Source organism: Aotus nancymaae, unplaced genomic scaffold, assembly GCF_030222135.1.
Source record: "Aotus nancymaae isolate 86718 unplaced genomic scaffold, 86718_ANA_hifiasm-v0.15.2.pri h1tg000041l, whole genome shotgun sequence".
Classification (NCBI taxonomy): Eukaryota; Metazoa; Chordata; class Mammalia; order Primates; family Aotidae; genus Aotus; species Aotus nancymaae.
The window spans coordinates 41,569,799-41,576,696 of NW_026988455.1; the positions used below are offsets into that span (position 1 = coordinate 41,569,799).

Below are 6,898 nucleotides of genomic sequence, written 5' to 3' on the forward strand. Positions count from 1 at the left end.
AAGCAAATTCTTGAAACCTGGGTCAACTTGATGATTATAAGATATTCATTGAGTACCTACTCAAGGATTAAAAGGAGCATGAGAAAGTATAAATCTGTTTTAGTTGTTTCTATTGATATTTAAAAAATTTGTGTGTTTTATGTTTTTCATTAGGCAAGGTTTTTAGATTAGTATCACTTGCAAATTGGCTGCTGAAACATGCCAGAAGCATCAAAATAAATAGTTTCAGATTACATTTGTTAAGCTTGGTAAAAATTCATCAATGAGATATAAACACTCACACATACACAATCACAGTTCCTAAGAACAACAACAAAAAAACACATGTCCTGAAATTCTGAAGAAACTGAATGATGAAATGTAAAACTGTTCATCAAATTATGTGACTGATTTTAAACAGCTACTTCATTGGAGAAGGGTTCCCAACCTTGATGTCCATCTGAATCACCTGAAAAACTATTTTTTAAAAACAGGCTACCATATCTATGGACTTTCTGTAGTAGGGCTAGGAAAACTATAGCTTGAAGAGGTCCCAAGGTGATTTTATTGATAACCCAAATTAGAATAACACATTGCATTGTATTGTATTTTGCATTTTATTTTTTTAAACTTTTATTTCTGATTCAGGGGGTACATATGCAGGTTTGTTAAAAAGGTATTTTGTGTGATGCTGAGGTTGAGAGTACAGCTGAATTCATCATCTAGATGGTGAAGTGAGCATAGTACTCAACAGGTGGTTTTTCCAACCCTGGCCCCCTGCCTCTCTCCTCTCTCTACTAGTCCCCAATGTCTACTGTCCCCATCTTTATGTCCATTCTTACCCAATGTTTAGTTCGCACTTAGTGAGAACATGTGGTATTTGGTTTTCTGTTTTTTGTGTTAGTTTAGATAAATAATGGCCTCCACTGAATCCACGTTGCTGCAAATGATATAATTCTGTTCTTTTTTATACCTACATAGTATTCCATGGTATATATTTACTGCATTTTATTTATCCAGTCCACTGTTGATGAGTACCTAGGTTGATTCCATGTCTTTGCTAGTGAGGATAACACTATTTCAATGACCATTATCTGTGATGGTGGTTCTCGGTGTTAGCATACATCAGAATCACCTGGAGGATGGTTCATGGCATTAGTGTATATCAGAATCACCTAGAGGATGCATTAGCATATATGCATTAGCATATATCACAGTCACCTGGAGGATGGTTCGTGGCATTAGCGTATATCACAGTCACCTGGAGGATGGTTCATGGCATTAGCATATATCACAGTCACCTGGAGGATGGTTCGTGGCATTAGCGTATATCGGAATCACTTGGAGGGCTTGTTAAACCCCAGCTTACTGGGTCTCATGCTTTGGCTTTTCCAAATAAATACAGCTGAAGTGTGGGGTAAGAATTTGCATTTTTAACAAGTTTCCAGGTGTTGCTTCTGATTCTGATGATCTGGGCATGACCGTTTGAAAACCACTCACATCTACAAATTCAGAGTAAGACTGAGGAGGGTATAGGAGAGGTGAATATCACCGCTTTGAGTCTACCAACAACAACCCGGCAGACTCCATGGTACAGGATGGAATCTTTGACCACTGAAGAAAAAGAAATTACTGTGAGTACGGCATTATTGCTCTAAGTCATAATTAATTCGGTTGTTTGTGGTTTTAGTGAGTTTGTGAATAATGTACTAGCCAGGGGCAATACCACTATACAAAGCCATTTCTTAGGTGACTACCAATGTCTAAAATCTAGTTTCATGGGATTACAAAGAGTAAGGTGGGGAATTAATATTTTATTCAAGGATGAAATAAGATTTAATGGCAGTCATAAAAAAGGAGATAAGCAGACGTTTCTTAAGACGTTTCTCAAGAAAACGAAATGGAGAACTACCTCTGGGGTTAGGCCCGGAATTTTTTTTGTCTTAACGTCTTAATAAGTACTTTACAACTGTTAGTACAGTGGAATTTTATTTTATAGAGGACCTGTCTTCTCTGGCCTTCACCCAGAGAAGACAGGTCCTCTATAAAATAAAATTATACACAAAAGCAAAGAGACTCACTCAGAATAAGAGAAAACCAGAGTAAACCTAACATTGTCAGGAATATTTGCGACTGACGACATCCTGTCTTATGATATTGCTTATATTTACATTATTTAACCTGTCTTGTGTATTTGTTTCTCTCCTTGACTTGCCAGAGAAGAACAACATGTCTCCTTTATATGCATAGAATTCCTGAAACCTAGCACAATGCCTTGGCCACATGTGTTGTCAGTATGAATTTCTTGAAATGTTTTAGTGGGAAAAAAATGAAAATTCAAACTCCAATCTGTTTTTAAAAGTTGGTAGAAAAAAAAGCCACAAAATGGCTTGCCATAGGTAATAAATGGCAGTTCCTGACCAATACATAAACACAAATGCACACCAAAGCCTAGGATTGCTGAATTTGGATACAATGAAATGAAGAAATGGTCTTAAAGAAAGACCAACTCTGTACTGACTTATCTGGAAAGAACCTTGTGACTTTGTAATGTCGAAGGTAGTAAATAAGGCATCTTTAAGAATCCAAATGATTTGAGCTTTGGGTGGAACCCACAGGGTACCCTAGAGTGTTGAAAAAGTGCTTGTGACAGTTGGGAGCAGTCAAAGTCTAGAAGCTCAGCCAGGCTGACATCATTCAGATGTTTTTGTCAACTTGTCCGTAACGAGGTGGATACACATTGCTGAATCTGGAAGAAAAGCAGATAAGTAGGTTAGTTGGTACAGTTTGAAATGTGGATTCCTCTGGTGGTGTCTCCAGGCTGATAAGGGTCCAAAGTCATCTCCAGGGAGGAACTTGCCTGTCTTTCCTGGTACAGAAGGGAGAAGGGACACATTTGTAAATTTATGTTCTGCTTTCAGGAAAATAGGAGGGCAGAAAGCTTTGTGTGTGTGTATATGTGTGTGTGTATATATATATATATATATTTCCCTCTTAAATTTAATAGGTCCAAAAAGGCATAATGCACTTTGTTTTATTTCTAGAAGAATATAGATATTGTTTTCCATCCACAAGTTTTAGTAATGAGCATAAAATATTGAGAGAAAACAAACTGCTTTTATGGTGCCAGGCTTCGGTTTGGGAAAAGTGTTTTGTAGAGAGTGGTGACAGCAAATTACTCTCAGTAAACAAAGGAATGGTTACTCAGAAAATGTCAGGTGTCTTCATTGCTTAGATGAGACGTTTGCTTCTCCTGCATGCAGATCACATTACAAAATAGTTTCAAAGAAGATGAACCTTGAAAATAAAAATTGCAAATTTTGATTGGTTTTTAGAGGGTAGTTCTTTAAAAAACAATTTCTATTTAATGAATTTCTAGCTTTCAGTGGATCTTTCCTGTTTATTTCTTGTAACGTTTTCAGTCTAAAGTTATCTGTCAAAAAGTGAAAATCTCCTGCAAACATAAAAAGTGCATTTAATGTTAATGAAAGGAACTCGCTCACAGCAGGAAATGCAGGTTTACATCAGAATTTTTCTTTGATGAGCAACCAGTGATAGACTGAAATGGAAGTGCTGGAAACCAAGCAAAGCTCTTAATAATCAGCTGTTTGGGGGATTGTCATAGAATATATTTGTCAGTTTACTGGGCCGAGACTTACAGCAAGTTTTGCTTTGTCCATATTGCATCTTGATGGGGTGATGTGCCTGTGTGGGGCTTGTAAAGGCCACCTCTTGCTGAGTCTGTGTAGGGGAGCCGATAAGGTCAAAGGTTTAGAAATAATTCTTAAATCTCCATGGAGCAGAAAGGTATCTAAGTTGCTATAATATACAGTTGTCTTAAAGGTCCAGAGATACTGGAAAATATCAAATAATATGTATGTTTTCTCAGTTGACTAATTTTCAAAGGGCAACTGTAAGAAACCAAGCATAATGATATGGCAGGAATTCAGTCAACTGTTTCCTTTAGAGTTTTTTTTTATTTTTAATTTCGGCAAGCCTGGAAATGTTTTTTTTCATCTGGAAGTTTTTGGATATATATTACTAAAAAGATCCATCAAGTTATTTCACTTATAAAGTATAAAGAAGTAGACATTTTCAAGCCATATTTTGTAAAACCTCTGTTTTTCGTAAAATGTCTCTTGGGATTACTTGGGAAGTTAGGCATGTGGTCAAAAGGGCATTGCTCTTTGCCACTAGGGCTAACTCAGTAATGCATAAAGATTGAGGGGTCTCAAATGTGGAAAGTTCTCTCCAAGGCATAGGAGAAAACCATTGTCCTCAACGACACATGCAGGTGGTATTGCTTGCTGTATCTATTTATAACTGTATAGATAATCTGTCACATTTTCCTTCAGTGTGTAAGACACTATTTCCTTTTTCATATTTTTCTTTCAGTATGATGTCAGAATAGTCAGGCCTTCTTCATAAGTTGGTAGTCATATTACTGTATCACATAATATTTTTATATTATACATAAATATTTATATACATATTATACATAAATATTTTAAATATTTTTTTTCGCTCCCTCTGAAAAATTTTTTTTTTTTTGGCTCCAAGGTTCATGGGGTTTATTATGGAGTCGGGAGGGAGGGAGCCCAGGAGTCCCCAGGCCACCCACATTGCTCCCCAGCGTGTGACAATCCTGCCTGGTTTTCTCTGGTCCTTTCTGGACAGAGGCTGGCCAAGCAGGCAGCAGCCTCCAGGGGAGTGGGTAGGAGCTGGGGGCTTCTGGCAGCCCTACTCAGAGGATGATCTGGTTGGCGAAGCTTCGGCTCAGCTCCTTGTGTGGCAGAACAATTGAGTTGAGGATGAGCACCTCGGCAGGGATCCGGACTCGGCAACCCAGGATGGTGATGGCAGGGAGCAGCTTCCCATCCTTGAAGAGGCTCTCACTGTCCATTCGGGCTGGAGGATCGTTGGGGTTGGGGTCACTGGGGGTACCCTCCACACGGGCCCAGCGTCCCACAGTGCTTCCCCAGCCCACAATGCTATGCAGAACACACGTGTGCTCCTGTAATGTGGCTCCCTGGGGGAGCGGCGGTTGGCTGCTGGGTGCTCCGTCTGGCTTGGGGCGCAGTGTAAAGCGCTTTGTAAGAATTGAACGGCCAGCTGCCTCATCTCGTGGCCAGGGTTGTCGTCCACGTGGCAGAGCAGTTAGGAACGCAAGGCCTGACCCTGGGGCCAGACACCCTGCTCTCCCGGCCATGGACAGCGACCCTGCCTTACTGTGGGCCCAGGCGGTGGGCGAAGTCATGGCAGGCCGTGCCCGCAGGCTGCTTCTGCTATTCAGGGTGATCTGCACCGTCCTCCTCTTGCTCTGGGTGTCTGTCTTTCTCCGTGGCGGCTCCTACTATTCTTACATGCCGACGGTCAGCCACCTCAGCCCGGTGCGTTTCTACTACAGGACTAACCGTGATTCCTCCAGCACCTCACTCTGCTCCTTCCCTGTTGCCAATGTCTCGCTAATCAAGGGTGGTCGTGATCGGGTGCCGGTGGACGGACAGCCGTATCGTGTTACCTTAGAGCTTGAGCTGCCAGAGTCCCCTGTGAATCAAGATTTGGGCATGTTCTTGGTCACCATTTCCTGCTACACCAGCGGTGGCCGAATCATCTCCACCTCTTCGCGTCCGGTGATGCTGCGTTACCGCTCAGACCTGCTCCGGATGCTGCACACGCTGGTCTTCTCCAGCCTCCTGCTGTTTGGCTTTGCAGAGCAGAAGCAGATGCTGGAGGTGGAGCTCTATGCAGACTATAGAGAGAACTCGTATGTGCCGGCCACCGGAGCGATTATTGAGATCCACGGCAAGCGGATCCAGCTATATGGAGCTTGCCTCCGCATCCTCGCGCACTTCACTGGGCTCAGAAATTATTTCTGGGAAATGAGAAGGCTGGTCTCTGGTAACTGCAACTCCCCTCCTGTCCCTACTTCCTACCTCAGATACTTGCTGTACAACTTCCCGGTGACCTGCACCTTCACAGGTGTCGCCAGCAAGTTCACCTTCCTCGGCGTCATCGTGCTCTTCAGCTACATGCAGTGGGTGTGGGGGGGGGGGGCGGGGGGCATCTGGCCCCGACACATCCAAAGAAGAGATGGTTCCCGGAACGAAGTCCAACAAACGATCTCTGCTCATCAGCCAGGGCCTGAAGGCCAGGAGGAGTCAACTCCGCAATCAAATGTTACGGAGGATGGTGAGAGCCCTGAAGATCCCTCAGGGACAGATTCAAGCTCCTAGGAAGATGCAGCTCTGCTGACTGAGGCCAACCTGCCTGCTCCTGCTCCTGCCCCTGCCCCTGCCCCTGCCCCTGCTCCTGCCCCTGCCCCTGCCCCTGCCCCAGAGACTGGGCAGCTCTGAATCCTCTGGAGGTGCTCTCTGCCAGCGCCCCACCTGCGCTAGTTCCTAAAGAAAAGGACAGACTCCTCACATTCCAGCACTTTCCCACCTGACCCCTCTCCCCTCATTTTTCCTTCAATAAACTATTTTGTGTCAAAAAAAAAAAAAAAGTCATATACAGTAGCTGAGATTTATAATTTCTCAAAGTCTGCTTGTAATTTTTTTATACTTCTGAAACTTAGTGGATGATTTATTTCCTTAAAAGCATATCTTAGGCAGGGCATGGTGGCTCACACCTGTAATCCCAGCACCTTGGGAGGCCAAGGCAGGTGGATCACGAGGTCAAGAGAGCGAGACCATCTAAACCAGCATGGTGAAACCCTGTCTCTACTAAAAATACAAAAATTAGCTGGGTGTGGTGGCACATGCCTGTATTGCCAGCTACTTGGGAGGCTGAGGCAGGAGAATTGCTTGAAAATGGGAGGCTGGGGGTGGGGGAGAAGGCATATCTTAGTATCGCTCAGTATACTACTTTTATTTATGATGTATGAAAAAAAAGTTGTTCTCATTAGATTATTTATACC

The 6,898-nt window shown here is 42.8% G+C and overlaps 1 pseudogene; it reads left to right on the plus strand.

Moving 5' to 3' along the window:
* The first annotated feature begins 4,967 nt into the window (after positions 1 to 4,967).
* On the plus strand, positions 4,968 to 6,464 carry LOC105718248 (seipin-like; annotated as a pseudogene).
* Positions 6,465 to 6,898: the final 434 nt, after the last annotated feature.